At 38.6% G+C, this 23353-nt stretch overlaps 3 non-coding genes across 3 annotated transcripts; 2 read left to right on the top strand and 1 right to left on the bottom strand.

The window, feature by feature from the left end:
- The first annotated feature begins 6378 nt into the window (after nucleotides 1-6378).
- Trnan-guu (transfer RNA asparagine (anticodon GUU)) lies at nucleotides 6379-6452 on the top strand. The gene has a single exon. It is a non-coding gene; the product is annotated as a tRNA-Asn (tRNA).
- A 5500-nt stretch (nucleotides 6453-11952) lies between these two features.
- Trnai-gau (transfer RNA isoleucine (anticodon GAU)) lies at nucleotides 11953-12025 on the bottom strand. The gene has a single exon. It is a non-coding gene; the product is annotated as a tRNA-Ile (tRNA).
- Nucleotides 12026-21947: 9922 nt separating this feature from the next.
- Trnav-cac (transfer RNA valine (anticodon CAC)) lies at nucleotides 21948-22020 on the top strand. The gene has a single exon. It is a non-coding gene; the product is annotated as a tRNA-Val (tRNA).
- Nucleotides 22021-23353: the final 1333 nt, after the last annotated feature.

Raw genomic sequence — 23353 nt, 5'->3', positions numbered from 1 at the left:
GTCTAGCCAAGTCACTTGTCCGTATCGGTCGGTTTCCTGTAAACTGTTGTCCGCAGTGAGTTAAAACTTGAAATGTTAATAAAATATCTACAGGAACAGTGGTAAACCATGTGATTAACGGGTTGGGGAATTGGCTCAAATCGTTGAGCGCCCGCTTAGCATATGGGGGGTACCAGGATGGATGCCTGAATTCTCCATTTAGATTTTAGTATTTTTATCCTAAAATAGGATATTAATCTTTGTCACAATTAGTGTTCCCTACACATCAAGTGTTGACAATTTATCGCCACAAATTTAAAACAAAAGCCTCCTGTGCAACCCAATGGAAGAAATACGTAAATTTAAAAAAAAAGACCATAAACCTCAATAAACGCAGGGCAATTATTAGCGTCATTCAAAATAGCAAGTTATTCAAAAGAAGAATCAGAAAATTGGAATCAGAGCGAGTAAAAGATTAAAGATAGTCCAGTTAAAACTTTTGACTCAGCTCCTTGCCTTACACCGGCTCTTCAGCTTTGGATATAAACAACTCTAACTCTTTTAAATCTCCGGGAAAAAGTAAAGCTAAAAGGCAAAAAATTACCGCTAACAGCAATAATGGGCAAAGGTATGCGACGTCTTTAGGCTCAGTCAGCAGAGTGTAGTGCGTGAGTTCGACCCCTAACCAATTTTTTCCCTCATCTATGAAACTGTTTTTTTCCTTATATGTTATGAAATTCCATCACAATGTACCTCATCAGTTACACTTGACTACCAAAATTCTCCTAGTGCACAGTAAATAATTCCAAAAAAGTGGTCGTTGGCGTTTCTTTATTCTTCTGCGAAGTGAGAAGAAAAGTGGACAAAAACAAATTATATTCGTTCACAACCTGTCAAATCAACGATAACCGAATTGTTGAAGCTTTAAACCACACGCTGACATCAAACTTAACAGAAGGTACATGGAAAGACAAAATGTTAATTGATCGTTATCCCAACTGATAAGTATACCAGCCTTGTGAAATTGGTCATGAAGTGACCAACGTCGTCGCTATAATCAACCCGAAATCTTTTAAAAGTTAAGCATGAACACTTTGGAACTTGCGGATAGATAATTTGTTGTGGCATATAATTACAAATGCTCAGTCTTGGTCAAATTTTTTTTAGGAAAATATACTTGAGAAATGAATTGAGCAGAAATCATATAATTTCCATGAACGCTATCAAAATGCATGTACATAATTTGATTCTTTATGCGGCTTAACATTGCCACTATAGCTTAATGTACCTAATCAGGGAAATTTGCCCGCAAAATTTCGTGTCCATTTATCTTTGTTGGTAAGCGGAGGGGCAACCGAGAAGTAAGGAGTCACTTCTTCATCCCCATATTTCTATCGTCCTTCAGCATCTTCCTGTGTGTTTTGACCAGTCACTTGAAGAAACTCGGGTTATGTTTTGCCCAAGGTGACACTTGATTTAAAAGTACAGCAGAGTAAGCTCTGCACCGTACAAAACTGTAGCCACCTAATCTTCTGGCTAGCGGTGGAATCTGCATAATTAGGATTTGCTTTTGCTCTGGGAAGAAAAAGGGATATAAATGTCTCGGATAGATATTTTATTCAGATTAAGCACCGACTTTTCGATTGGAGGAGCTTTATCGGAAAGGAAATCCGGTCTCCCGCGTGACAAGCGAGGGTACTTACAACTATACTACCGAAGTCTTACGAGAGACAAGATATGGATGGAAGGATAGCGCAACTTTCCGCTTGTATTTAGTAAACACCACTCGCTTTGGAACTACTGTTGGAAAAGTTAACTGATCATAATCCTTACTGTTACACTTGCCAGTAATAATAATAGGAATAGATTGGACAAACACTAAGTCAACAACAGGGAAAGTGGAATACGTCACTAACATGGATGACCGGTAAGGAGCGATCATTTGCTTACACACCTGCTACCAGCTACGCATCAAAACAACAGTAACAGGTTTTTTAAGGGTTTCGTATAACTGGCCTGTTGATCTAGTGATTCTCGCTTTGGGTGCGTGAGGCCCTTGGTTCGACTCCCGGTCAAGCCCGTTTTGTCGTGGAATTTGACGTAAGCAGAGTTTTCGTTCCTACATTTAGGTAGTTTAAGACGAAGTAAAGACTAACTTGAGCGATGTAGTAAAAACTAGAAAACATATATCGTGAATATCATATTTTGCTTCGCTCCAAACAGGCTACTCTATTTGCAAGAAACAAAGCCAAAACTCTTTGTTCTTCGGATGAAAGAGCTTCAAAGGAAGGACTAAAGCGCGGCATCAAGATAAATGCAAGAGATCAACGTCTTACACGGTTGTTTGATATCCACTACCATCAAAGAAAATACAAATGAAGATTTCAAATTTTCTCTGAAATAACTGCTTTTGCGAAATTACTGCATGTGGAATTTATTTCTTGCGTGTGCATAGAGCAATTTTACGCGCACACGTTGTGGACCAATTCTTTTCATTTCGTTCTTGGTTTCTGTTGACAAATAATCACAAGAATGAGGTTGAAAATGGAAATAATAGTTACATCGATAGTGGAAATACGAACACGAGTAAATAGTGCAGCGAAGGTGTCATACCAACAAGTTTATTCATCTGGTCTTTACACGAGCATAATGAGAACGATACAGACAGAGTAGACACCAGTAAGCACGTCTTTTAGTTTATCTCAGCCCCAAAATACTCAGAAAAAAATTCAACGAATGGTTATAAAACTTGGATTTCTGATGTTGCAGACGATTGTGACAATCTTTTGTTTCTGGCAGGGCCCAAACCTGCGACCCTCTGTGTGTTAGGATGACGTGATTACCATTACACTAAAGAAATTTACAGGTTATTACTTTTGTGGCATTTACGGCATGTTTATAATGCCTTGTTTCGATTAAGCTAACGAATAAGCAGAATTTGTTGCTGACTAGCTGATGAAGTTGGGCTGTCAGGGTGTCACGCGAGTTACGCACGCTCGAACGTTTCATTTTAAGTTCATGTTTGGTAGTCATCATCAATTTTCAACAAAATCATAGACAGCAGAAAGACGTCGAAGACGCATAAACAGAAAAAACGACATGGTTTCGCGAAATTATGTAAAATTTACTTCATACGAGCAAAGTTTGCGATTTTTTGCCACACGTACACGTAATTTTTCGTCCTGCCTTAGTTTTCTGTGGTACGAATCCCGGCATACAGGGCTTGACAAGGCCAAATCAAATTAGAAGACGGAAAGACTGTTCTCGAGTAGATGATGCAGCAAAGTTTTCATTCCAACAAGTGTCGTTTGTTGATCTGAAGTCTGCATGAACATAAAGAAACCGTTCAGACTGACTCGCAAACCGGTAAGTGTTTCTTAGTTTACCTCAGCCTCAGTATACTTAGAAAGAATGAGGTTCTCATGAAAAGAAGAGTATCACAAAACTGAAATTTAATTTTAATTAATTATATTTAGTTTATTTTAGTTAATTTATTTTATTTAATTACTGAATTTGGAATTATTAATTATTCTCACAAGGAAGAATAAATAATTCACTGGTGGTAGAAATGTTTAATACAGTTTGTAACGATTGTGAAGGCTGCACATATTACCGTGGTGTCTGCCCATCCTCCGATCAAAATGGTTATATATCGAAAGTAATTCTAGCAGATAACCACTAAACTACAGAAACTTCGGCGGTACTCACTATTAAATTTTTAGAATTATATCTTTTTAAAATCAAAAATGAATAAATGAGGTGATTCACACGAAAGTTAAACTCTACCTAGTAAGAAGATCTCGCCGTGGAAATTTAAGGAAAAGTGTCCACAGTTAGGTGCAAAAGAAGCCCTAAATGAGTATCCATACAGACAAGCCTTTGAGAATATGAATCAAGCACTACATACATCAATTAAATAAGCATGTCTTTTAGTCATTCTTCTGAAGAGTAGTTTAGCCATGCCATCCTTTTCCTTATGCGTTCAAATTTTTACTATTTTTCGGCAATATAATTGACAGATAATCACCTTGAAAGTGAACAAAGATAACTTATGCTGGGACCTCGATTAGATTTTTATCTCATCCGACCTTGGCTGCCTTTATAAAATAGATGAAAAACGTGATCACGGATTTATTTTGGTATATTCTATATCCTTCGTGGCCCATCGCAAAATCAGCTTTATCCTGTCTTTTTCTGAGGTTTCTGTGACACAGATGACATTCCTTTTAGGGAATCTCGACAAAATTTAACTTACAAACGGTAGGTGAACCTGTGCTCAAATTAGGTCTTTTAGTATTTCGGTCCATCTCAGACTAAATGACTTCTTAAAAAGAAAGGTTATCATGAGTTTTTGATAGAATTTGAAAACTAAAGAAGATTTTAAACCACAGACGCATCAATATAGTTAAGCTCAAGTAAATGCCTTCAACCCCCTCTGATTAATGAAATACACGATTTAGGAATAGTATTGTGAGCCTAATTGAAGGCACTACGAGCTTTAATTATTAAAATTGAAGTCTGTTCAGGCGGTGCACAAGCACAAGCACCTTCTTTCTCAAACGAAGCATCACGAGTATATAGGCAAGATGGAGAACCCGGGTACCTCTTGCATGTTACACGGGTGCCCTACAACTTGAGCTAATTTGAAGACGCTCTCTCCGCTGCGTTCATTGTACTTAGTCTTCAATTTCATCAATCGAATCTATCGCTGGGTGAACTCGACCTCATAAAAAGACAAAAAGATGGAAATGGTCGTTCAGTTATGATATTAAAAGATAATCTATTTGGAGAATCCGGGTATCGATCCCGATAGTTCTCGCGTGTAAAGCGGACGCTCTACCTTTTGTTAGACAACTTTTCCTAGATCCACTTAACAATGGAAATATGCCAAAAAAGTTTCTTTTGATATTGCTTTGATATTTTCCTGTTTGACAAACTATCTTTCGTCCCTTTGAAATGTAATCTGTTATTATTTCAAGTCAGAATAAAATTATTTAAGAACTATTTTATTATCTATTTTTCCAAAATAACGTAAGGAAGGCAAAAATGAAAATTCGTACTTAATGCGTTATATTTTGCAAAATTTTAAGACTATTACTTGACCCTGAGTGTACTGAAAACACATACATATGAATCAACTATCCACATCTCCCCCAAAGATCACGAGAAACAGTGATGATTTAATTTGAACCTTGAAAGCATCACAAGGTTTGAGTTAACTCTAGCTTCTTTCTTTTGCATGTTCGGTTAGACAAATCAAGCCAGGGATTGGTTGTTTTTTATAAAATGAAAAACGAAAAAAAGAAACAAATATGGAAGGTTCACATTCGCAATTTTTAAGCTTATGATGTTTCAAGGTTTTAAATCAAATCTTTGCTTCACTTACAAGGGAGATAAAATAAAAATGGTATTTCTTTCAGTCTGTAATAACTTTTTTTAAAATTGCGTGTAGTTACTTAAATGATACTTACCTTGCCAATGGAGTGTTCAAATACCAAAGATGATATTCATGAGTTTTTGGACAAGGTTCAACACCCAGCATTGGGTATTCATTACATAACCATGCATCACACACATTGGAGGTACTTGACTTCCATCTTCTTGTGCAAGAATAGAAAGAAAGAAAGAAAGTCAGTAGCTCAACGTTTCATTTCTGTAATAAGCTACTCCAGCCGAAATCTTCAAGCCTTGGTACTATTCCTTGTTACATGTAAGCGATGAAGGCCAGTAGTTCCAGGTTTCTGTACACATCGGCTTCTTTACTGTTCATCAATCTTCTCTAGAAACTGATATTTGGCACATGCTTTGGCACTACAAGTAGGTAGTAACATTATAGGTTTTGCTATTGCAGCTGGAATGTTTGTCTGCGATGGAACGCATAGCACATATAATTACTTCATCCTTTTTTAAATCAGTATTTTCATGTTCTGTCAACTAAATATTAAACAGAAGGTTACTTGTTATTGGTAAATATTTTCATCAAAATAAATTAAATTCTGTTGAATGTTTCCGATCATGATAAAGCAACCACAACAGGCAATGGTCATTCTTCTGACCTTTGATCAAAAGCCAGTCAGCTTTGCTCAAACGAGCCCTTGAAATAGGGCTGACCATCAGAGGTTTGTGCGTCCAAATATGGGCAAAAAGCAAAATATAATACAATGGAGAATCCGGGTTTCGATCCCGGTACCTTCCGCATGCAAAGGGGACGCTCCGCCACTTGATATACAGTTACAAAAATTACATTGCGTGATGGTTTTGTCGTGTCGATAACAGACTTGTAAAGTCGAATTTGAAATACAAAGGGGGAGAAGAAAAGAAATGTACCAGTCATGACTTGAACTTGCCACATTTCAAGAGTGCAGCCTTTCTACGAATTTCTAATCCTGTCTTTGCACAGTCTCTGTGGCGCAATCGGTCAGCACGTTCGGCTGTTAACCGAAAGGTTGGTGGTTCAATCCCACCCGGGGACGATTCCTTTTGCTTTCAAATGTTATGATTGCCAGGCAATGCCATTGACAGATAATCAGCTTGAAAGCAAACAAAGATTACTTACGCTTGTTCTCGATTACTTTTTGTTGTTTTTATCTGACTTTGGTTGCCTTGATTGAATGAACGAAAAAACGTTATCACGCTTTTCTTTAGATAAATCATGTGGCAGATGAAACTGATTGCCATTCCATTCCACTGTTCCAGTCGAAGTCTTTAAGACTAGAGTGCATCTACAATGCATTCTCCTTGACTTTGCGCGAGAAACAATTAGTTCTCGATCGCTAATCTTTGCTTCTTTTCCAAGGCTGGAGGAGGTCATGATGCAAGCGAAGCAGCTGCTTAAACCTCGTCCCTTTATAATATCTTGCATGAGTCTCTAAAACTGAGCAATATTAGAGAGTTAATGATGTTTTTGTTGGTGATCGTCGTGGTAACGGACGTTTGTTATATGACGTTTCTGGTCGTCAATGGCATCTAAACTGGTAAAGCAATTACAAAAAAAAAAAAAAAAACGGGCTGCGGCTAATACATGGTGTACATCTGCCAACGTCTTTTGCGATGATCGGAAACTATGATCATGGCCAAGAACATTTAATTAACTTCACCTGTCTCTCTAGTTTATTCATCTGGTCTTTACACGAGCATAGACAGGACAATCCAGACTGAGTAGCCACCGGTAAGCGCGTTTTTAGTTAACTCACCCTCAAAATACTCAGGAAAAAAAATTTTATGATAAGAGGATGATGATGAAACTTGGATTTCCTATAGTGCAAACGATTGTGGCAAAAGTTGTTTCGACTTTGGTTGCCTTGATAAAATGAATGAAAAACGTGATCACGGAATTTTTTCAGTAAATCCTTCGTTAGGAGAATGTTCTCTTCTATTCCACTGTTCCTCTTGTAGTCTTGGGTGCATCTATAATGAATCTAATCGACTTTTCGTCAGAAACAATAAGATTCACGATCACTTAACTTTGCTTCTTTTCCAAAGCAGGAGGAAGTCTGAATACAGGCAAAGCAGCTGCTTTAGCCTTGTCCCTTCATGATCAGTGACACAATGGTGAACTCGTGGCTGTTTAACTTAAAGGGGTTCGATTCCCCGCAGGGAAGATGGCTACTTTTTTTACAGGAGATTAGAAAAATTCCCATTTCAAAATTCCCGGATAACACTCTCCCGATCTGCTGGGCATAGTCTTACGATACAAAAGCTTTATCTCAATTCTTAAAGATTATGACACTAATAAACGAGAATTTGTCTTTGCCATCCTTAGCGTTTTTGCTAACCGAAGGACCGTTTCGCTTAAAAAGCTAATCAAAAGCTCCAGTATTAATCGCGAAGGTGGCTCCTCCAGCCCCAAGGCTATGGAAATTAACCTTAGAAACGTCTGTGAGTTCTCTAAAAGCGTTTTCAAGAAGTTTTCTGCCTCTCGCGTAAACAATCCCCTAGCCCCGTACTTTCTGTTTTGAACAAAGTGTAGCAAGAACTTTAAACGAAAGTAGATTTTCAGAGGTCAATTTGTGAAGCTGATACGTAACCCTCTTAAGTCTTGACAGGACAAGTCGGAAGATCTGATCTTGCGATAATAATCCACGACCCATCTTGGAATTGGTCCGTCTTGGAAGATTCTAAGAAAAATAGAAACATACGAGGGAAAAACTTTACATCGCACACCTTTATATGGCGTACTTCAATTAGACGGAAAACCCCGCGTAACTAATTCGGCAAAGAGCGACTGGTCTGAGAACAAAAAGAGACGGAAATTCATCTTTTATATTTGATATCATGAGGGCTTGTAAGATCTCGGGGGTCACAGGATCTTTTTCGAACTTTGGCCTACTCAACCTTCTCTGAAATGCATTGACCATTAAATAACCAGAGGGTGTGTAGACATTTTTGATGAACCAACCATCCGCTGCGCCTAATCAATGCTGTAGACAGTGTTAATAATTGGAATCGGAGAATATGCTTCATTGAGTAGGCACTGTGAGTAAACTGCGACCTAAAAGGATTGACAGGTAAACAGCAAACATAATATGATGAAGCCCATCCTTTGCAACGTTTGAACCCTGCGAGGTAGGTACGCACAGTGCCATTCGCTTTGAAAGCCAGAACGGTGCTCTTTACCATGCAAGTTGTAGATTGCAGATGCTCGGGGACTGAGGAGAAAAATTTTGTCTTTATTTCAGACTAGAGCACAACTGAAAATAAATAATGCTTACAGACAGAGGACAAACAAGAGAAAACACCCACCAGATAACAAAAGGGTGAATACACTAAATATTAAAAGTAAATAGTTATTGGTAAATCAATGAATAGACAGATAACCAATTAGATTAATAACTGAATGAATAGGTACTTCGGTGTATAAATGAATAAATAAATCAATAAATAATTATGATAAAAAGAGTAAGAAACCTCATGACAGAAAGCGTTTGAAAATTCATTGATAGTTGAAGGGGATCTTAGAGATTACTTTTCTTTTTTTCGGTTCTTTTGTAAGTTTTGCCGGGTATTGTTGCTCCTAACTTGAAAAGACGCCGTCTCTCTAGTCTGGTAAATTTGACCGCGAAATTACGTATTCACTAAGGTTTGCTTGGTTAAAGCGGGGGCACTAGAAAAGAGAGGAGTCTCGCATTTCTGTTTTCCGTCAGCATCTTCCTGTGTGTTCTTTACAATACAGCTATGCTCAGTGGAGGCTCCTTTAATTTCTAAGCAGTCACTTTAGCAAACACGTAGTACAATTAGTCTTGTGTAGCATTTGGTTTATAAATACAACAAAGGAGGCTAGGCGCTATTCTCTATACCGTACCAGAACGTAGCCCGGTGATTCAGCAACTCGGTGCGAATCAAAGAAATAAAGAATTTGTATTAATTCTGAAAAGAAAAAGGCAAAATGAAAGATTTTAAATTCATTTTTTATGAATGCCACAAAGAGGTTTTAATGAGATGAAATAAGACTTTTTCTGGTCAACTGGAAAAGAAGTAAAGTTAAGTGGTCGTGAACCTTATTGTTTCTAACCTAGTCAGTGAGAATACATGGTAGATACACTCAAGACTACAAAAGAAACAGTGGAATAGAAGAGAAAATTCGCCTGACAAAGGATATACCGAAAGAAATCCGTGATCACGTTTTCATTCATTTTATCAAGGCAGCCTAACATACTTGGGTAATCTTTTCTCACTTTCAAGGTTATTATCTGTGATTGTGTTACCAAAAAATAATAACATTTGAACGCATAAGGAAAAGGATGGCATGACTGCGCTAATCTTCAGAAGAATGCCCAAAAAACATGCTTGCTTTATTGATATGTACAGCTTCATTCATATTCTCTGTCTGTATGGAACCTCATTTAAGGAGGGCCTTTTTGCACCTCGAATGTGTCCACTTTTCCTTAAAATTACATCGCGAAAAATTACAAAGGAGAGTTTAATTTCCATATGAATCACCTTGCATGTTTTTTCTTGTCACTCAATTCCTGAAAGGTAAAAAGTTAGACATTGGGGAATTAGCTCAAATGTTAGAGCGCCCGCTTAGCATGCGGGAGGTACTGGGATCGATACCCGGATTCTCCAATTCCCTCCCTAATTCTTTTGTTTATTCTTTAGAAAAAGCTTGCCTTGTAAAGTGTTGACTAAACATCTTTTTTGTAAACTTCAACGGCTGGTTATTTAAACAAAGTTTAGCCACCCTTTAACAAAACCGCGTTCTAAGCGATCTTCACCTCAGACAAACTTTTTATCTGAACATTTATTTTTGTGTCAAAAGGGCCGAAAGCTGATAGTGGAAGGACATTTATTCAATTAAATCAACCCTCTTATAGAGCATCCGAGGCCTACTGACTGCGTAAAACCGCGGTTTGGTTTAGATCTCGTGTAAATAACCACCCCAAATATCCAAGGAAAGGATGACCAAGCGGATACCGAGGCTTACGCTACTTTTATAGTTCACGTGTATCGTTATTAATTAACTTGCTCAAGAATTGATGAGGAGGATAAAGACCATTTTGAAATTGTGTCTAAGAAATTGTTGTTCTCTTCGAACTCAGATTACCAATTAAATTTTCACCAACAATTGTCTTAAGGCACTTTCAGTTAATTCAATTTTCTACGGCGACGTTAAAACCTGTATGAATATTCGATTCTCTGAAAATATCTTAAGACAAAATCAGAACTTTGGCTAATGTTCTTTAAAAATTTAGAAAATTGGTATATGTGCGCACCAAGAAACAACTCGAAACATTTATATAGGTATTCACCGTCGCTAACCCTAAGCAACAAACGAAAAAAAGGTAACTGGATAAGAAGACATCTTTCCTACACCTTTAAGTAAGTCGATAGAGAAACAAAAGCTTGTATGTAACCATGGGCTCTAAGGGCCATAGACCCGGGACCTCTCGCACCCGAAGCGAGAATCATGCCACTTGACCAACAGGCCAGTCACAATAATAAAATGGTGAAGTGAGACAAGCAGGAAATGCATAATAAGTTTGACGTGTCTGAAAAGAAAAGGGCACAATGAATGTCCTGGAAATGCTTCAAATTCAGTTTTCATGAGTGACAAAAAAACATGTTAACTAGATGAAATGTGTGAATGAATACTGAATCTCTGAGACTGTATACCATAGCTCTGAAGATCGAGAATTTCAGGTAAACGGGGAAGCTTTGATATTGCAAGAGCCACGGTTGCATTCAGTCGCTTACCCTAGCCCATCTTACTTCGACCTCTTTCCTTCCCTGTACGACCTGCTCACAAGGAGACAAGAATGTTTGAAAACATAATTATTTGGGTTTGCAAGCATTGAAATTGGCACAGATATTAAGCAAGTTGTATGTGATAGCGATCGTGATAGCAACAAAGATCACTTGTGTCTCTGGAAGGGCCTGCGACCTTCCGCGTGTAAGGCGGACGTGACAACCACTACACTAAAGGAACCTTAACTACAAAAAGTTGTTAAGCAAGTTGTATGTGATATTAAATATTCTTCTCCAATAGGTGCTGAAAAATCACTGTTGGACAGCGGTGGTTTTCGTGTTGTGGTGCTTGGGACGTACCCTAACCCTAAACTTTGAGCCTTACCAAAAGATCAAAGCGTATCAACGTAATTGTTCTTTTTGCTCCAAATAAATAAAAGAGAAAGAGAAAAGACCAAACTGTGTCATTGAAGCTGATCTTTTGAGTGTATTTCACCAAATTTTAATATCGGCCAGATCTGAAAAAAGTAGAGGGAGGGCATGAAAGTACGTTTAGGAAAAGGAATGTTTTGGTCTAAACTAGGATCAGGCTTTGAAAAACTTGTTTGCACGTCCCCACGAAGAATTCCTACGTGGACGAATACCCCTGTTGTTGAAGATTATTAACCAATAAATTTTTAAAAGTTATCATCACATGAAAGTAAAATACAGACACATAGATGAAATGGAAATTCAGTTACAAATTAGTGTTTTATTCAGATGGCTTTCTAGAGACAAAAAAGTATTCCCTGGTCCGTGTGAGGATCGAACTCACGACCTTGGCGTTATCAGCACCACGCTCTACCGACTGAGCTAACGGACCATGCACACAAGAAATCTCGAAAGGGCAAACAATTGACAATTCGGGTATCGATCCCGGCACCTTCCTAATTGTGCACCAACCCGCACGAAAGCGGATGTGAAAATCAGAGACTGAAACAACTCAACTAGAATCATTACTAGATCGATCCTTTCCGAGATGCCAGAGAAGAAGTTTTAAGTAATCATTACTGTCTGAGTTCCGCACCACACAGAGTGTGAACCACATGTCCCTTGCAAAGAAGATAATGACGTGATTTGTAATGTTATTCTCTTATATCTGTTGAAAATCCTTCAGGATGTACTTGATCAACAACACTCAGCTTCCAAAATTCTCTTTGTTCCTTGCCAGGTCTTTTTTGCAGACATTTCCTTAGTTCAAAATCTGCTCTAGTTTTATATTCTGCCGAACAAATCAAAATTACATTACGCTCTTTCTCAAGAACCTTTCTTTATCTAGATGCCATTAAGTCTGAGACAGACCAAAATGCTAAAATTATAATTTGAGCACATATTCACTTGCCGGTTGCAAGTTAAATTGCGTCGGGATTACTTGCCGAGCTTCGCAAAAGCGATGTCAGCTATGTCACAGATACCTCAAACAAAACAAAACAAAAATAATTCCACAGCTACGGATCATTGAAGCGGGTCATAGAGAGAAGGATAGAGCTGACCTAAAAGGAGGCTACGAAAAACGACTAAGAAAATACAGGGGTCCCTACTGTCAAAGATGGAGGTCGTGGATTCGATTCCGATCGGTGCCTTTTTTATTGTTTGCCAAAACATTTTGCAAACTGCACCCGATAACTCAGTGGGAGTTAGTAAACTACATCGCTCAAGTTGGGAGTGTGGGGAAAATCTCATCCGCTGTTGTTTTGGATTATCGACGATTAACCGCACTTCAACTCACCAAATTGCCCTTTTTTCTAGAAAAAATGTGAAATTCTATAAAATAGAATGTCTGTTCACTATGGCACTCGTTCTCTATACCGTCAATCCAACGAAAACTCCATCTTTACATCACAGGACAGCAATTGATGACTATTAATCGGTTCTGTTCAAGTGTAATTTGTCATAACGATTTTCTACATGTCGCCTTTCAAAAATTGTGGAAATTGGCTGTGTTTCCACACTAAAACGCAGACACAAAAACCTTTATTTACGTTTTGACCACTGCTTATCACAAATATTGAATTACATAATAATTATTTTAAAAAATACTGAAAGGTCTGTAATGCAACAACTTTTTGTCGGAGTGTGACAACGGTTTAGAAGTTATTTTGCCTGATTGTCTTTCCTTCGTCTTAAACTACCTAAATGTAGGAACAAAAAGTTTCCTCACATCAAATTCCACGACAAAACGGGCCTGTCCAGGAGTCGAACTTGTGACCTCTCGCACCCAAAGCGAGAATCACTAGACCAACAGGCCAGTCACACGAAACCCTTAAAAGATATATTACTGTTGTTTTGATGCGTAGCTGATAGCAGGTGTGTAAGCAAATGATCGCTTCCTACCGGTCGTCCATGTTAGTGACCTATTCCACTTTCCCTGTTGTCGTCTTAGTATATGTACAATCAATTCCTATTATTATTACTGGCAAGTGCAACAGTAAGGATCACGATCAGTTAACTTTTCCAACAGTAGTTCCAAAGCGAGTGGTGTTTTACTAGATACAAGCGGAAAATTGCGCTAGCCTTCCATCCTTACCTTGTCTCTCGTAAGACTTCGGTAGTATAGCGGTGAGTATCACAGTAAATAATACTAAATTTATATCTCGTTTTCTTTCCAGAGCAAGAGCAAATCTTAATTATGCAGATTCCACCGCTGGCCAGAAGATTAGGTGGCTACAGTCTTGTACGGTGCAGAGCTTACTCTGCTGTACTTTTAAATCAAATGTCACCTTGGGAAAAACATAACCCGAGTTTCTTCAAGTGACTGGTCAAAACACACGGGAAGATGCTGAAGGACGATAGAAATATGGGGATGAAGATGACTCCTTACTTATCGGGTGCCCCTAACTTCTAAGAATAATAATGAAACGCCAACGACTTATTTTTTTGGAATTATTTACTGTGCACTAGGAGAATTTTGGTGGTCAAGTGTTACTGATGAGGTACATTGTAATGGAATTTCATAGCATATAAGGAAAAAAACAATTTCATAGATGAGGGAAAAAAATTGATGTAGGGGGTCGAATTCACGTACCACGCTCTGCCGACTGAGCCTACAGACGTCGCATACCCTTGCCCATTATTGCTGTTAGCGGTAATTTTTTGCCTTTTAGCTCTACTTTTTCCCCGTTAGAGTGGTTTATATCCAAAGCTGAAGAGCCTTTATGTAAGGCGAGGAGCTGAGTCAAAAGCTTTAACTGGGCTATCTTTAATCTTTCACTCGCTCTGACGATGGGCTAACGCTCGAAAAGTCATGCAGCTTTGAATCAATTTACGCCATCAACTCAGTTGATAATACCAAATTACCCAGTTATACTCTCCGACGACGCAGCACCACAGTTTTGTATAGGAACTTGCCCCTTTATTCATATATCGTTAAGTTGGTTGAAGAATTGCTTCAAGTGGTGTAGTGCCCCCTGAGCAAGCGGTAGGCACTGGAATCGAGACCCGGACTCTCCACGTCTGGCTATTAATGTTCTGATTCTTCTTTTTAATAACTTGCTATTTTGAATGACGCTAATAATTACCCTGCGTTCATTGAGGCTTTTGGTCTTTTTTTTTTTAATTTCTTCCATTGGGTTGCGCAAGAGCCTTTTATTTTAAATTTGTGGCGATAAATTGTCAACACTTGATGTGTAGGGGACACTAATTTTGACAAAGAGTACTATCCCATTTTGGTATAAAAATACTAAAATCTCAATGGAGAATCCAGGCATCCATCCTTGTACCTTCCATATGCTAAGTGGGCGCTCAACGATTTGAGCTAATTCCCCACCCGTTTACCACATGGTTTACCACTGTTCCTGTAGATATTTTATTAACATTTCAAGTTTTAACTCACTGCAGACAACAGTTTTCAGGAAACCGACCCATACGGACAAGTGACTCGGCTAGACATCTTTCACCCCAACATCATTCATGGCCGGCCACAGTCCATCAGAACTCTGACGAAACGTGCAAGGCTATTTTATTACACGAAGGACAGCTCCTGCAACAAAAACAAATACGTTGACCATCTCTCTTTTTTTTTTTTAAGAAAAACTACAACAACGGCTACACGCGACAAAACAGAGAAAGACCTATTAGGTCCGTTGTTGGTGCGTGTGTTTGATCTTACTAATCATCTCTTTTTCTGCACCACGCTTTGCAGACTGAAGAATTATTTTTTATCATATTACGTCTCTCATATTTGCTCAGAAAAAGTAAATTATTCTTTATCGGATTGGGGAATTAGCTCAAATGGTAGAGCGCCCGCTTGGCATGCGGGAGGTACCGGGATCGATACCTGGATTCTCCAATTGGTGCCCTTGCCTTGACTAAGCATCTCTTTTGTAAACTTCAGCATCTGGTTATTTCAACAAAGTTTAGCCACTGTTTAACAAAACCGCGTTCTCGGCCACCTTCGCCTCAGCCAAACCTTTTATCTCAACATTTATTTTTGTGTCAAAAGGGCCGAAAGCTGATAGTGGAGGGACGTTTATTCAATTAAGTCAGCCCTCTTCTGGAGAATCCCTGGGTTAGAACTCGTGTATATAACCGACCCCAAATGTCCAAATAAAGGATGACCAAGCGGATACCTCGATACCCGAAGCCACTAGACCAACAAGCCAGTCACAATAATAAAATGAGGACGTGAGACAAACAGAAAAATCCATATGAAGTGTGACGGGTCTGGACAAAAAAGGGCATAATGAATCTCCTGGAAAATGCTTCAAATTCATTTCTCATGAGTGACAAAAAAAATCATAATCAGATGAAATGTGTGAATGAATACTCTGAGACTATATGCCATAGCTCTAAAGTTCGAGAATTTCAGGTAACTGGGGAAGCTTTGATATTGCAAGAGCCACTGTTGCATTCAGTCGCTTCCCATAGCCCGTCTTACGTCGACCTCTTTCCTTCCCTGTACGACCTGCTCACGAGAAGACAAATTCTTATTTCTTCGCTACGATTTTGCATTTTAATTTTGTTTGAGGTGGCTTTGAAGCGCAACTAACACAACTTCTGCGAATCTCGGCAAATAATCGCGACATAGAGATTTACAAAGTGATATAAAACTCCTAGATTTTGCTGCGGAAACGCAAAAAGCGTTCATGCGTTCAATTACTCGGTGGAACGCTCTGGAAAATCAAATGAGATCAATTCAAGACGTTGACGCTTTTAAAAAGTCACTCAAGTGTATTTTTAAGCCACGCATGTTATAATGATGTACTATGTAGAATTTTTATTGTTGAAAATATGTAGAAATCTTACATTAGTCTTCTTATAATTAGTTAGGAATTTAGTTTTATTGGATTTAGTTAGGAATTTAGTTTTATTGTCCGTACACGACCACATCAGCTTTTGCTGAATTTTTTATCGTGTTTAAATAAATGCTGTTGTTGTTGTTGTTGTTGTTGTTGTTATGGGTAGTGGTGGGTGCAGCAAATATTTCATTCCAAATCATGACCTCTGGTCATCTGCAATGTTTGCACAAACGTGCAGAAAACTTTCCTAACCAACTCACAACGGTAAGTTTTCCAGCCTCCAATGCTCTTATGAAAATAAGAGTGTTTAAAAACATAAAAATGTGTGAATGAATACTCTAAGACAATATACCTTAGCTCTGAAGATCGAGAATTTCAGGTAAACGAGCAAGTTTTGATATTGCATGAGCCACTGTTGCATTCAGTTGCTTACCCTAGCCATCTTACTTCCACTCCTTTCTTTCCCTGTGCGACCTGCTCACAAGGAGACAAAAATGTTTAAAAGAATAATTATTTGGGTTTGCAAAAATTGAAATTGGCGCATATATTAGGCAAGTAGCATGTGATAGCGATCGTAATAGTGACAAAAGATCACTTGCGCCTCTGACAGGGCTTGCGACTTTCCGCGTGTGAGGCCGGCGGACGTGATAACAACTACACTATAGGAACCTTAACTACGAAAAGTTATTAATCTTATAAAACTGAAATAAATAGATAAAGTAATAGAAAGAGAAAAAAAGAAAAACCATAAAATTATCTACATGGAAATAAAACTAGAATATTTTTCGAAGAATTTGAAGTGCAAACGGGAGAAACATATGCGCGACGATATTCACGTCAAGTAAACTGCGTTAGCAAGAGTAGTTTTATTAGATTAACTTTTAGTTGCTGTTGGAAACAGATTCCATTGAAACTCCACTCAAACCAAACTCTCCATAAAGGATCATCGATATAGAAAAGCCTTTGAGAATTAGAGTAAAACAGCACACTACAGATATTTCTCCAATAGGCGCTGAAAAATCACTGTTGGACAGCGGTGGTTTTCGTGTTGTCGCACTTGGGATGTACCCCCCTAAACCCCGAGCCTTAGTAAAAGATCAAAACGTATCAACGTAATTGTCCTTTTTGTTCTAAATGAATAAAAGTGAAACAGACACTTTGACGCTTGAATTACTATCAAACATGAACTTAAAATGAAATGTTCCAGTGTGCATAACTCCCGTGTCACCCCAACTTCATCAGAAATCAGGTTGACAGAAACAACCGAGCCTGTTCCCACAACACACCCCTCGATTCTGCCGTTAGTCTGTTAGGAACGTGGCATTTCAGACATGCCTTAGATAACAAGTGCGTACATGCAAGTTTCTGTAGTGTAGTGGTTATCACGTCCGCCTATCACGCGGAAGGTCGCAGGTTCGAAAGAAATGTTGTCACAATCGTCCGCACTATCAGAAATCAAAGTTTTATCATCATCCTCTTGTCATAATAATTTTTTCTGATTATTTTGAGGGTGAGTTAACTAAAACACGCGCTTCCTGGTAGCTACCAAGTCTGGATTGTTCCGTCTATGCTCGTGTAAACACCAAATGAATAAACTTGCCGGTATGACACCTCTCCTGCACTATTTACTAAACTTCTGTCTTTCGATTATTTGTTGGGATTCGCACGAGTGATGTTCAATGCTCCCAACAGAAACCAAGAACGAAATGAGAAAATAGATCCGCAACGAGTACACTTGTGCGCGTAGAACACATGAGATAAAATTTCACATGCAGTAGTTTATCAAAAGCAGTCCGGCATTTCTAAGAAAATTTAGGAATGGATATCAAACATCCGTGTAACACGTTGACTTCTTTCATTTAATTATATATAGATCAAAAACTATGTTCGCATCATATTCCACAACAAAACGGGCATCTCCAGGAGTCGAACCCGGGACCTTTCGTACCCAAAGCGAGGAAAATGCCATAAGACCAACAGCCATGAGTTCACCATAATATCAATTTGATTTCTTTTCTGTCCCAGATATCTTTGCTAACATCGGAGAGTTGGTATCTAAACCTGCGAGTCTACTAGATAGGCGCTCCAACCAACTGCGACCCGAGCAATAATCTTGATTTAGGAAAAAACTAAACTGAAATCGAGGGACAGTCGTTGCTACAAGCAGGCACTATTTTAGGATCTCTTTGAGGAAACTACAATAGAGACAGGTGAAATTAATTTGATGGTCTTGGCTTTGATCATAGTTTCTAATAATCGTAAAGGACGTAGCAGATGCACGCCATGTATTACTTGTGACCCGTTTTTTTTTTTTTTTTTAATTGCTTTACCACTTTAGATACCATTGATGACCTGAAACGTCGTCAAAACTGACAAAATACCACGACAGAGGAACAATCCATAGCCATATGACAAACGTCTGTTACCACGATGATCAGCAGCAAAAACATCATTAACTCTTTAATATTGCTCAGTTTGAGAGACTCAAGCAAGATATTATAAAGAGGCTCAAAGCAGCTGCTTCGCCTGTATCTAGACCTCCTCCTGCCTTGGAAAACACGCAAAGATTAGTGGTCGAGAACCTCATTGTTTCTCACACAAAGTCAAGGAGAATGTATTGTAGATGCACTCTAGTCGTGAGGACTACGACAGGAAGAGTGAAATGGGATGGCAATCAGTTTCATCTACCACATGATTTATTTAAAGAAATCCGTGATAACGTTTTTCGTTCATTCAATCGAGGCAACCAAAGTCAGATAAAAAAAAAACAAAAACAATCGAGAGCCAGGACAGATGTCTTTGTTTGCTTTCCAGGTGATTATCTGTCAATGGTATTGCCTGGCAATAATAACATTTGAGCGCAAAAGGAATCGTCCCCGGGATTAATTTAAAACTTAAAGTGGGAAGGAAGCCGAGATAACTTCACATAGGCCGATTTATAAATACGAATTTTGCAGAAACACAACTCAATGGTCGTTAGCTCAGTCGGTAGAGCGTCGTGAGTTCGATCCTCACACGGACCAGTTTTTGTTTCAATAAAGCCATCTATGTGTCTGTATTTTATTTTCACCTAGTAATAACTTTTCAAAATTTATCGGTATAATAATCTCCAACAACAGGAGACAATTACTTAGATATGTTCTCGTGAAAAACCCATTTTCAGACCAAAGTTAAGTAGATAAAAATTTCTTTCAAAATTCCTTTTCATGAAATTCTTTCTTTTGAGAGAAAAGTGAGGCTGGAATAAACGAAAACGCACTTAAAACGCACTTACCTTTGCCGGCGAATCACTTTGGAACATTTTATCTATGTTATGCTTACACAACCAATGAAAGTTTTAAAGCGTTTACTCACCAAAATCCAGTAATGTCATGACGCATTGGGAACCTCTCTATCGCGATTATTTTTCCGAAGACCACGATAAGAGTTACAGAAGTAAAAAAGAACAAAATCAAATGAAGTTTGCATGTCTTTTGTTGTTTACCTTGCCGGAATGTCCGCCTCGTATTAGTCTCGATGGCCGATATGTATCAAAAACAGTGATATTCCTTTCCAGTTTCATCTCCTTTAGATTCCTGAGAGGTTTACAAGTTTTCTGTCATCAATGGCAAATATGAGAAAAAAAAGGTGGAGAATCCGGGTATCGATCCTGGTACCTCCCGCATGCGAAGCAGGCGCTCTACCACTTGAGCTAATTCCCCAGCTACAGCTACATTTATAAAGACCCTCCTGAAAATCGTTCGACGAAAGGCTCAGCCAGTCTTGCAACTGTGCTCATTAATTTTGTCTTTTACTACTCATCTCACTTCTCTTATCTTATATCAGCGAAGAAATGTGTTTAAACTCCAGTTAAAAGATTTCGGAGGCCTCACTAAAACTAACGTTATTTGGGCTTCTAGTCCTGCCACAACAACCAATGGCTTTTCATAGAGAGTACCGACCAAATCCAATGCTGGATAATTTCGTTTTATCAACTGAGTTGATGACGTAAATTGGCCACCATAAAGAGTTTCAAAGCCAATGTCTCGAGCGTTAGCCCTTTCCTCTTTATCCTGTTATACTCCCTGTTAAAAAGACGAAGTGTAGCGCCTTAGAAAAACGAACACTGATTATTAATTACGAAAACGGTTACCCGTTTCGTTTGGAGTAATCGACAGAGAGTGACACCAGGTCGCATACGTCATGTGACAACACAACGTCAACATTTTTCGTAAGCGCCAGGATTACAAGTGATTACGTTACTGTCTTTGTCCGTGGCTTTCATTTTTTCTAGCTAATTTTTTGCGTCTTCGTAGCAATCAAAAGAAAGAAAAGCAAAAAGAATAAATAAAACGGGAAGGATCGCCAACGGCATTACACTGAAATTTGCATACAACTTGATTAAATTTATGTTATGAAATACCTGGATCCTCCAAATTTTCCCCTTTTAAAAACGTTGCTGTCTGAAACAGCCTTATACAACGTTAATGTAAAGTTCGATTAAAAAAAAAAAAAGTCTGATAATATTTATCTAATTTACGTATATCTTTTACCTTTATGTACGGTATAGTCGCTGAAGTCGTAGAAATTGCGGTGTCGTTTGTTTAGGTAGTTGCAGTAGGTCGGTGAGTGTTTCCGTCGTCAAAGTATTCGTTCTCGTCGGCTAAGCTGTCTGTCGTGTAGCATACTGGTCGCTCTTGTCGTATTAGAGTCTTAATTTTCGTGGCTTTGTGTGATGTAGCCCGATGAATCTTAGTAATCTTTCGGCATGGGTCGTTTCCTGTAGACTGTTTTCCGAAGTGAGATGTCGTCGCGGCTTACCAGGTAGTCTATAAAAGGAAGTTTCTCATTTTGAAAAGGAGCAAGACCTTTTCAGTATGCAATTTTAAATCTTTTTATTTGACCCGCAAGATCTTTACGAACGAAGAAGAGACAAACCTTTTCACTCGTCTAGGCGGCCTCTTTTTCCGACCCAGTAGGTCCACTTGTCACGCTGAACATTTAAGAAGGCGGAAAGAAGGTTGCAAATGCAGGCTTTAATCCATTGGCTGAAGATAAGAGACATTTGGATTGGTTAAACGGGAGGTACATCCTTTTCATGTCAAAAACATATTCCAGTGGAGACGCATTCCATGATAAAGTGGTTGCGCCGTCCCACCACAACACGAAAACAATCGCTGTTGAAAAATACCTTTTACCACCCTTTCAGGACCTTTAACCACACGAGCGACAGCGACCTACCAGAGGATACTCAGGAAGCATTACTGATAATACGGCCGTTCATTCTGATTGTCACAGCTTTCTGTCTGGATTAATGCTCATTCAGTGAAGGTTTGTTTTGCACCTTGAGTAGATCTCCAACAAGCCTTTCTTTCCACTTGCACTACAAATTCTTCGAAAAAATAGTAGTTTTATTTCCGCGTAGATAATCATACATTTTTCTATTTTTGCTGTCGTTGTTGTTGTTGTGTTTTGTATCTATTACTTTATCTATTTACCTCAATTTGATATATTCAACGAATTTTTAAGGTTCCTGTAGTGTAGTGGTTATCACGTCCGCCTCACACGAGGAAGGTCGCAAGTTCGAGCCTTGCCAGGAACAAAGTTATTATTTTATATAGTTTCAAATTCTGTCAAAAAAATCAAAATATCATCAGACTTTTATTTTCACAAGAACCTTTCTTTATTTAGAGGTCATTAAGACTGAGATAGACCAAAATGCTTAAAGATTTAATTTAGGCACATGTTCACCTACCGGTTGCAAATTAAATTGATGTCAGCTGTGTCACAGACACCTCACACAACACAAAAAAAAAATAATTCCACAGCTACGGATCATTGAAGCAGGTTATAGAGAGAAGGATAGAGCTGACTTCGCAAGAGGACACAAAAATGACTAAGTAAAAACTGGGGCACCTACCGTCCAAGATGGAGGTCGTGGGTTCAATTCCAATCAGTGCCTTTTTCATTTTTTTGCGAAAAAAAACATTTAGCAAACTGCACCCAATAAGTCAGTGGGAGTTAGTAAAACAACTACTACAGTCATCTTTACGAGCAGAAGGAAAAATAAGATATACATTGCTATACAGCAAGAGTTTGGCAATTCACAAGATTGAAATTTTACAAGTACTAGCCCTTATTTGTGCGGTCCAGAACTCATAGAATGACGACAGCCAAGACAATCTCCCTCTATCATCTCGAGAAGAATCTAAACTATACGACAAAATAGATTACATTTACTTCCATTGATGACACTGGTCGGGTTGTTTCTGTTTCCATTTTCACATGCGCTTCACAAAAATTTCAAATCTGCTGTTTTTCCATTAATACCACAAAGAGTTTTTAACTACATAAAAATGGGAGTTTTCTAATCACCTGTAAATGAAAAAGTAATATCTCCCCGGCGGGGAATCGAACCCCGGTCTCCCACGTGACAGGCTCACCACTATACTACCGAGGAGCTCTGTAGCGATAAGATATCAATGTTTAATAGGTGCCCTAGAGAACCAGTAGTTTTGAAAACAATATTTAGGTTCCTTTAAATCTTTTTGTCGTTATGACTTTCCGAACAAAGAAGAAGCTAACCGCAGAACATATATTGAATTGATACATGCCAGCTTTTATGTTCCTGTTAATTTTAACTTGTAGATATGCGAAGCAGCCAATGATGTGGAGATTTGATATGCACAGTTCGTGGTAAGGGCATTATTAAAGATGGCGGGCCGATTTTGGATCACTAAGGGAGGAATTTTTCCTGGTACAGCGGAATCATTGGCTTACGTAAAAACAGCCACGAGTTCATCAAAGTGTTACTTTGATTCGTTTTACGTTCCGTCAGGGAGATTTTCCTAATTATAAAAAGGCGCTGATGGGATTTGGACCCGCAAGTTTACTAGACAAGCAATTGTCACCACAAGCCTGGACTATTTCAGGAT

This window comes from Pocillopora damicornis, chromosome 13, assembly GCF_964200805.1.
Source record: "Pocillopora damicornis chromosome 13, jaPocDami1.2, whole genome shotgun sequence".
NCBI lineage: Eukaryota > Metazoa > Cnidaria > Anthozoa > Scleractinia > Pocilloporidae > Pocillopora > Pocillopora damicornis.
This window is presented reverse-complemented; position numbering and strand designations above follow the sequence as displayed.